At 39.3% G+C, this 9,388-nt stretch overlaps 1 long non-coding RNA gene across 1 annotated transcript; it reads right to left on the bottom strand.

Annotated features, from left to right (window-relative positions):
• Positions 1-641: 641 nt before the first annotated feature.
• On the bottom strand, positions 642-7,153 carry LOC106005154. Its single transcript, XR_001178333.2, has 3 exons — positions 6,974-7,153; positions 3,583-3,705; positions 642-1,451 (listed from the first exon to the last, which is right to left on the bottom strand). It is a non-coding gene; the product is annotated as an uncharacterized LOC106005154 (long non-coding RNA).
• Between the last annotated feature and the right edge of the window lie 2,235 nt (positions 7,154-9,388).

Here is a 9,388-nt window from a genome sequence, read left to right as displayed (position 1 = left end):
GAGTGGCTGCACCAGCTTGCATTCCCACCCAGCAATTTCACTATTGGGTATTTACCCTAAAGATACAAACGTAGTGATCCAAAGGGGCACGTGCACCCAAATGTTTATAGCAGCAATGTCCACAATAGCCAAACTATGGAAAGAACCTAGATGTCCATCAACAGATGAATGGTTCAAGAAGATGTGGTATATATACACAATGGAATACTCTGCAGCCATCAAAAGAAATGAAATCTTGCCATTTGCAACAACATGGATGGAACTAGAGCGTATCATGCTTAGCGAAATAAGTCAAGCAGAGAAAGACAACTATCATATGATCTCCCTGATATGAGGAAGTGGTGATGCAACATGGGGGCTTAAGTGGGTAGGAGAAGAATCAATGAAACAAGATGGAATTGGGAGGGAGACAAACCATAAGTGACTCTTAATCTCACAAAACAAACTGAGGGTTGCTGGGGGGAGGGGGTTTGGGAGAAGGGGGTGGGATTATGGACATTGGGGAGGGTATGTGCTCTGGTGAGTGCTGTGAAGTGTGTAAACCTGGTGATTCACAGACCTGTACCCCTGGGGATAAAAATATGTTTATAAAAAATAAAAAATTTAAAAAAAATCAGAAACACAGAGAACTTAAAGGGATTTCGTTGTCACAAAGGCAGCCCATCAGCCACACAGCCTCTCCCTTGACAGTGGTGTGTACGTTTCCCTCTCTGTGACTCTTTGCAGAAACTTCAAAATTAAGATACGGAAGTGTGTGTGCAGCATTAGGCTTGGCTGCGAATTGGTGTGGAAGAGGGTAAAGTGAATTAAATAAAAAGCCGCCCTAAAATTTTAAACAGTGACATAGAAAAACTGTTAAGTTTTAATTTTCCCTAATTCCACCATATCTAACTACCAACTGGAACATTTTCCACTGGAGGTGCTTTTACAAGGGAGTGAGTACCATGTACTGGTATAGTGAGCGCAGAAGGAAAGGGTCACATTTTCTCTGTAAAGGCAATAGTAATGACTCCTCCAAGACCACTAGGACCCCCTGTCCAAGTTTTCGTCAGAGGTGGGTTGAAGAGAGTAAGAACACTATGCAGGCCGTCATCGCAACAGGGGTTTCAGCAACCGCAGTCACTCCAGCACGTCTGCAAGGTCTCAGACCCACCATCCTGGCTCCCTGCGCCTGCAGCTCCCGCCCAGGGAAACAGAGCCAGCTTCCAAAACGGTTCATCCGAACTGAGATCAGCCTTTCACAGATTCCCAAGACATGGTCAGAGAAGCAAAATTCCAATCATCAATCATTTAAATGTGTTCTCTTACTTAAGGAGAAGTAGAATTAACTCACGTTCAGAAATCAGAAGTCCTCTGGGGAGCCTGGTGGGCTCAATTGGTTGAGTGTGGGGGCTCCCTGCTCAGCCCCCTTTCCCTCTCCCTCTGCTGCCCATCCTGCTTGTACTTTCTCTCTGTGTCAAATAAATAAATAAATAAATATTAGCTTAAAAAAGAAAGAAAGAAAGAAAGCAATCAAAAGTCCTCTTGTAACCAAGACCCCCTGGCCAGCGTAGTATCATTTCTCATTTGTTTTGTATCCCGGGGCAAATAATACCTTACATGTTAATAAATAAATAAATAAATAAATGTGCTCTGTGCCTAATCCCAAAGTAGTCATTGTGATGCATGACAATATGCTCTGGGATTTTCCCTAGGTGGCTAACATGCGCTTCTGTTTTCCTTATTCCCTAATCCCAAGGTGAGATCACTACTAAGAGGATATTGAAGAATTTGCCCATGGGCTCAAATAAGGAACAGCAAGCAGCTGGGCCCCCTTGAAAAGGTAAACCAGGCTGAGCCCTGGCTGGCCAGCTGGAGGGGAGAGCCCTGTTTCTCTCTGAGAAAGGGAGGGAGAAATGCAAGGGCTGGGTGAATCCCCTGGCTCCTTTTTTTTTTTTAATATCCTGGGACTGTCTAGTGGGCTAATCTGCTTACCTCCCGAGCAAACCGGTTAGAAATGAAGTAGAGAAAAGGGACGTGAACAGGTCAGTGACAAATGAGTGATGGCTGTTTACAATAACCAGGGAGAGAAAGAAGCTCGTATTTCCTAAGTGCTCTGTGCAAGATTCTGAGCATGGAACCAAATGCAGAGCAGGAGCAGCTCATTTCCTCATCAGAACAACCCAAAAAAAAAAAAAAAAAAAAAAAAAAAAAAGCAATCATCATTCTACTTATGAGGGACCTGAGAAGCAGAGAAATGAATAAGCTGTGATAAGCCCCCCCAAAGCCACACTCGATCAACCCTGCAAAATGCCAAGTTCCATGCTCTTTCTCCATTAATATAGTAATATCCTTAAAAATAATGAAATCATCAGACATTTGCAAAGCTCTTCACAATTTAAATGGTGATTTTACATGAATGTCATTGAATTTCCGTAATTAACCTTCGGAGTAGGTACAATTAACACCATTTTCCGCAAGTGTTTCTATGCTCAAAACTGTACTTACTGTGTCTGTTTTTATGATCATTTCGTACATGTTCCTATATGTGAGCTCTACAGCCTCAGCAAGAATGTAAGATGTTAACTACTCATTTCGGGGGAGGGGGCAGTGGAGTAGACATTACCCCCTTCATCTTTTATTTTTATTTTATTTCTAAGATTTTATTTATTTATTTGAGAGAGACAGTGAATGAGAGAGAGAGCATGAGCAGGGGGTGGGGGTGGGGAGGGACAGAGTGAGAGGGAAAAAGAGGGAGAAGCAGGCTCCCCGCTGAGCAGGGAGCCCATGCGGGCTCGATGAGGGGCTCAATCCCAGGATCTCAGGACCCCGGGATCATGACCTAAGCTGAGCACAGACACTTAACTGACTCAGGTGCCACTCTCCCTTACCTTTTAATCTCAATATCTACGCCTTGCATCATTTCTGATGCTACGTGTACATATTTTACGTCTGTTGACTTGACTGAAAAACTGTCATTTTAAAAATCCGTATCTAGTGACGGGCTCTTAGCACCTGCCCTCGGTAGTTCCCATAACAGAGAGTGAAGCCGCTGGGACGCAGCTCCTGAATATACTCGCTGAAGTTGGCCAAGGGCACACGCCCCAAACTGTCACCCTGAGATGCTTTTATGACAGGAAAGCCATCATGGAGGAGTTAATAGCTGAAACTACATCTTCCCCAGACAAAATTACTGCATTGCTGTACGGAAACACTGAAGTTATTTGCTTTAGCTTCCTTCTGCTTCTAGGAGCTTCTTTTTCATACACATCAGGGTTTTTATACATAGTAAATCATGTCAGACATCATTATGTCTTTCTTTCCCATTTGAATGCCCTTTCTTTCCTTTTTCCTCTTTTTTTCTTTTTTTTTTTTTTTTTTTGCCTTATTACATTGGTTACTATGCTTTTAAAATAATGCATTTTCAATATTTTCAGAAAGAAAATTTAACCTGGACTCCCTCTTAAGAGCACCTGCTCTTAAGAAACCTCTTTTTAATGAATAAAATCCCATTAGTTTTGAGAGAGGCAGCAGCTGGGGAAAGAGAAGAACTATTAGCCTGACTGTCAACAAAAGTGGAGGTGTTGGGCAAATCGACCTTACCTCTCAGAATCTCATTTTCGAAACAGGAATTTAGTGATGAACTCAAATATTTCTTTTCCTTAAAAATGCTCTCATGCGATGGACGTTCCTTCAGAAATAATCTTGCCCCACCTTCCCATGTTCCTGAGGAAGAAACCAAACCACAGAAGAGTTACAAGATATGCTTAAAATGGTAAAATAGGTAATGCCTTTGCTGAGAGGGGGACATTGCCAAGACCTAAAACGGGATCTTCTAACTGCTACCCCCGGGGCCCCTCTTTGTATATTTCAAAAATGCCGCACACCGTTGTGGCCGCCACTCAACATTCCGGCAGAACCTCGTCCTCCCAGTTCTGTTCCACTCGCGTTCCAGTTTGTCCCACCAGTCACCCGGTCACCAACTAGATTCGGCGTGAGTGGTCAGCATTTGTGTCTTCACTGAGTCGTGAACACCTTGAAGGTTGGGACCTCGTAAAAAGTAACCTTTTAGATCTCTAGGAGTGAGTCGAGTGTTCAGGCTGTTAAACATTTAGATCTTAAATAGAAGTCTATTGACATTGACTTCTTGGAGGTTCATAATACAGAACAGCCAGAATGGTGACGTTTCAGGTAGCGTAGTATGGTTGAAAAGCACACATTAGAGTGTCAATAACTCCGTGTTTATCCACGTGTTTTCCCATCAACCCGTGACCCTTATACACCACACCACTTCCTCAAGTCTCGAATAACATGAGAATAATAATGCCTAAAGGACCTGAAGCAAGAAGCAAGACCAGCCAATAACCCAAGATTCTCTCTGGCTCTAAGAGCCATGTTTCTGTGAAAACAACATAGTCACACACATGACATTGGGTAAAATAGACAAAGATATCAGTGTACAAGTATTTATAGCCTTCTTTCCTCCTCACCTTCAAAAAGTAAATAGCATCTGTTGCTTGGGAGACTAATGCACTGGGTGATTTTGGGTGTGTGTATCTGCAAAACCAAGAGCCAGAAAAGCTAAAGAAAAAAAAAAAAAGTCCAGAAAGGCTAGATTTAGCTACACTAGAATGAGAACAGCTCAGGAAGAGAGAAAGGAATTCTGTAACAGAAAGGGTAGAATGATCACACTGGTGTAGAATCAGTTTGACCCCATGTGAGATCAGTCTGGAGAGAACTGGGTTGAGTTTGATGAGGGGGAAGCAGCAGACATTCTGGAAGCAGTTTCTATGCTTTTTGAACTACCATGATAAAATAAAAAAAATAAAAAATAAAAAAAAAACAGAGAAAATCAATAATTTTAAGTTTTCCTGTATGTATTTTGAGGGGATCACCCACTCTTGTGCCACACAATGACTTCAGTATTTTGACAAGATTATGAAGAGCTAATCATTCTTTTGACTGTAATGTCATGCTGAAATAGGTCACAAAAAGAGCCAACTATGTTCAAGAAACATTGTTTTCAAATTTTGGTTAGTTTCACAAGACTTATTATTTCCACAAAGCTACTTTAATCCCAGATCTAACATTCTACTCATCGATAATAATCTAACTCAGATGTCACCTCCTCCATGAAGCCCTCATTGGTCTTCCTATTAAGATGCAATTCTCCTTTGTTGTAGTCGTTAAAGATGACACATATATTCTAGTTCTCCTGCTTCCAAGCAGGTGCTATAATCACACTTGTTAATCCCCTTGAAGTCAGGCTGGCCAAGTTAGTTATTTTGACCCAGTGGTATATGGGCAGAAGACTATAAAAGCCAGTGCAAAATGTTCGTGTTTTCCCACCCTCACTATTTTCCTTGTTGAACACCAGTCACATTCCTGGGAGCGGAAACTCCCTTAGGCTGGGCCCAAGAGTGAGAAGATATGGAGCAGAGCCCCTAGTGAACCCATAATGAGCACATAATGTGCATCAAAAATAAACATGTCATTTGGGGCTATTAAGATTTGGGGCTGTTTGTTATGTCAGCATAACCTAGCATTTTCCTAACAGATACATAATTTCTATGAAGCTCTCTAATGGAACTCATCATTTCCCATTTCATAATTAAACTTACTGGCAAACATTTCTTATCTCATATGCAAACCTGTACTTTAAGGGCAGTAGTATTCTCTTTATACCTTTTATTATTTCCCATTGTGGTGACAACATCTAATGGATAAAAAATTAGTGAGTGGATAAATATGAAGTAGAGATTTTATTTATTATAGCTATAACTTACAGCTATCTATTTTTACTCTGCCAACAAAATTATGGCTAAAGCTCTACCTGATGTTTTCTTAAGTTTCTTAAGTTTTTCTAACTAATGCCCTATACCTATGAATCTCCATGATCTTCATTTAAAAATAGTTGCTAAAGTCACCACTGAACTGATCTATACTGAGACAATCTTGCAGAGATGATTATGTTACTGTCCAAGCATGCATAAAAGCAATAAAGGTGAGACCATTTCAAAGTAAATCTTAATGAACATAAGAAATGCTTACTAAAGCAGAAATCTGTAATAGCCTCTTGAGTATACCGAAAAGAATGAGCTTTAAAAGAAAGCATAAATGTAATAAACTCGCCAATAATTCAATGGTTTCAAGATTATGATTCAAACGTCGGATTTATAATTTAACACAGATCTTTTAGTAAATAAAATAAAATTGGCAAATTGAACCTAACTTGATTATTGTATTCAAAAATAACTTTTTAGTGATGAATGTCATGCATCAGCTGAAGTTTTCCTTTTCTTGCTGAACCAACCAATTAAAACTAAATCTGTAGAAAATCAGAGTCTCTTGGGGTCAAAAAGTAAAATTGCTGAAGAAAACAAACTGAGGGTTACCAGAGGGGATAGGATGGGGGGATGGGCAAAATGGGTGAAGCGGAGTGGGAAAACCAGGTTTCCAGTTATGGAATGAGTTGTAGGGATAATAGCTACAGCATAGAGAATGTAATCAGTGGTATCGTAACTGTAACCACATTATATGATGACAGATGGTAGCCACACTTGGGGTGAGCACACCTAACCTACACAGTTGTCAAATGACTATGTTGTGAGTCTAAAACCAATGAACGTTGTGTATCAGCTGTACTTCAGTTGAAAAAAAAAAAGAGTACAATTTCTGCTTTAACTTAGTCTGCTTATACAGATAAAAGTTCCTCCTATTAAAGGTGAAACTTAGAGAACAGACCAAAACAATAAGGAAAATAATCACTTGTTACCTAGAGTTTAATAATCTCAGAGCCACTCTTTCCTTCTCTGGAACAGAAATAGATTAACGTTGCCTCAGATAGCCATTATTCAGAAAATTTTTTCCTGCAATAATAACAGTTGAGTTTTTAGAGTTTCTATAACGTGCAATAAATAAGAAAATTTTCAACTGTTCCTCAAATAACAATTTTAAAAAATATGACCAGATACTCTCCTTTAAAAATACTTACTGCTATAAATTCAATTCCTCTTCTCAGGTTTCCTTAAGTTATTGGACCTTCCAGAGAATTTGGAGTCAGTTTGGGGATAATGGGTCTTACTTCATCTTCTGGTCAGTTTTTGTGCATCGCAGATGCCATGCCCAAATTGATCCCCATCTTCAACCAAATGCTGGTGTCTCTTCAGCCTTATTTATCTAGTAAGATGATAAAGGGATGGTCTTGAGGAGGGAGGGGTGGGAATAATATGAAAACACTCATTAAAGCCAGACATAATTCTTCTATCAGGCATTGTTGTCAAGATCCTGGCCAATGCCACAAACCACGTATTTATGCAATGAAACCTTCCCCAGCAACTAGTCCTGCCTCTACTACCAGTACTATTTGTATCTAGCAGAAGAAAGAGCAAGTTAGGAAGAAAAAAAGAGGGAGAGAAATGGGGAATGACACAGGCCTGGACTTTGTGGCCACGCATTTCATCCAAAGTGTTCAGTAGAGCCAGCTCTGCTTAATTGGTTGATGTTAGACGCTCGATGATAGAGTGCTCGATTACCTAAAACAGCCTGGGACAGAAAAACAGAAACCGCCAAATACAGGTGGGGTTTGTGAATCAAAACAAAGATAGTACTAGGGATGCCTGGGTGACTCAGCTGGTTAAGCATCTAACTCCTGACTTTGACTCAAGTCATGATCTCAGGTTGTGAGATCAAACCTCATGTCCAGCTCTGCACGAGCGTGGAGCTTGCTTAAGATTCTCTCTCCCCCTCCGGCCCTTTTCCTCTCTGAAACACACACACACACACAGAGCACTAGCTATGGGTTTGCATTATTTCTGAATTCCAAAAGATAGAATTCCAAAATCAAAAGTTTATTGAAAGCAATTTAAATATCTTCCCTTTGAAGGAGCCTGATGTGGGGCTCCATCCCAGACCCTGGGATCATGACCTGAGCTGAAGGCAGCCACCTAATCAGCTGAGCCACCCAGGTGCCCCAAATTTCAAAATAATTTATGCTGGCATAAAAAGCTATGTTCTATAGGATTTCCTTTACATTCCAGAAAAAGGCAATGCTACAGGGACAGAAATCAGGTCAGTGGTTCCACGGGCTGGAATGGAGGATAGAGTATTGTCTATAAGGGACATAACAGAAGCTGTTGGAATGATGGAAATATTCTATGTCCTGATCGTGGTGATAATGCATGACTATATACATTTGTCAAAATTCATATAACTATACAACTTTAGAGAGTAATAGGCTCTGTATGTAAATTATACCTCAATAAATCTGACTTCTGAAAAACACAAACAAGTATGTTCGGTAGTGGAAGACAAACTTTGCTTAAGTGTTTAAGCTTTAAAGTAAAAATTAAAAAGAATCCTTTGTATGTTATACCTGCCTCAAGCTCTACTATCACTTACGCTGGGAGACCTAATCACTTTTTTCTGCCCTTAGGAGTATTCCAGTAGAAAAAAAATTAAGGGAAACAACCATATTCTGTGTAACTTTCCATGCCTGAAAGGAAAGTTTTTCAGTAGCTTTTCATTAGGGATAGAAAAGTTTTCTTATGTACCCATAAAATATCTGGGTTTTATGTATCTGAATGGTGATTATTCTGAGTTGTGTTAAAAGACCCTGTATTTGTGGGATGCCATATAAGAAGAAATAATACAGCTATCTTCAGGTGTTGACAGTATAAGGTAGATGCCATTGCAAATGTGTTACTTTGAAGGAAGTGGCTCAATTATGAACAACGATGCTAAGGCAAAAAGGTCTTTTTAGGTTGGGAACAAAAGGCAAAAACAATAAAGTAAAATTTCATAAATATGGATATCAACATTTAAAACGATTAGATATCATAGTTCTGAAAAATAAAATGACAAATTGGGGAGAATATTACCAAACCATGAAATGAACCAAAAGTTAATAGATTAAGGGCTCTTACATAACTCTAAAAAGAATAAATTAGTACAGGTGAAAGCAAGGAGTTCGAAGTGACAGTTCAGAAAAGACTAAATCAAATGTTCAAAGGACAACAAAAATTTTTCATCTTGATTAGTAATAAAAAGAGTGCAATTTTTATCTATCAAATTGGCCACAATTTTTAAATGAAAATGACCCATATGATGTAAGAAAATGGCACTCAAACATTGTTGGTTGCCATGCAAATTAATGCAAATATTCTGAAAAACGGTGCTAATATGTAAAAACTCTTGAAAATGTCCATCTGTTTAACTCAGCAATTAAAGAAGTACTAATTTTATGATCAGAATAATAATATACCCATGTAGGAAAATATCTAGCTACATGGGTATTCATCTTCATAATTCTGATAATTATGAACTGGAAATAATCAGAGGGTCTATTTAAATAAACTATACATACAATGGGACTATTATGCAAATATTAAAATAATGTAGAAAAATACAT

The sequence above is a fragment of the Mustela putorius genome, unplaced genomic scaffold (assembly GCF_011764305.1).
Source record: "Mustela putorius furo isolate JIRA1106 unplaced genomic scaffold, ASM1176430v1.1 tig00003858_pilon_pilon_pilon, whole genome shotgun sequence".
Taxonomy (NCBI): domain Eukaryota; kingdom Metazoa; phylum Chordata; class Mammalia; order Carnivora; family Mustelidae; genus Mustela; species Mustela putorius.
Note: the sequence above shows the minus strand (reverse complement) of the source record. Positions and strands in the feature narration are given on the sequence as shown.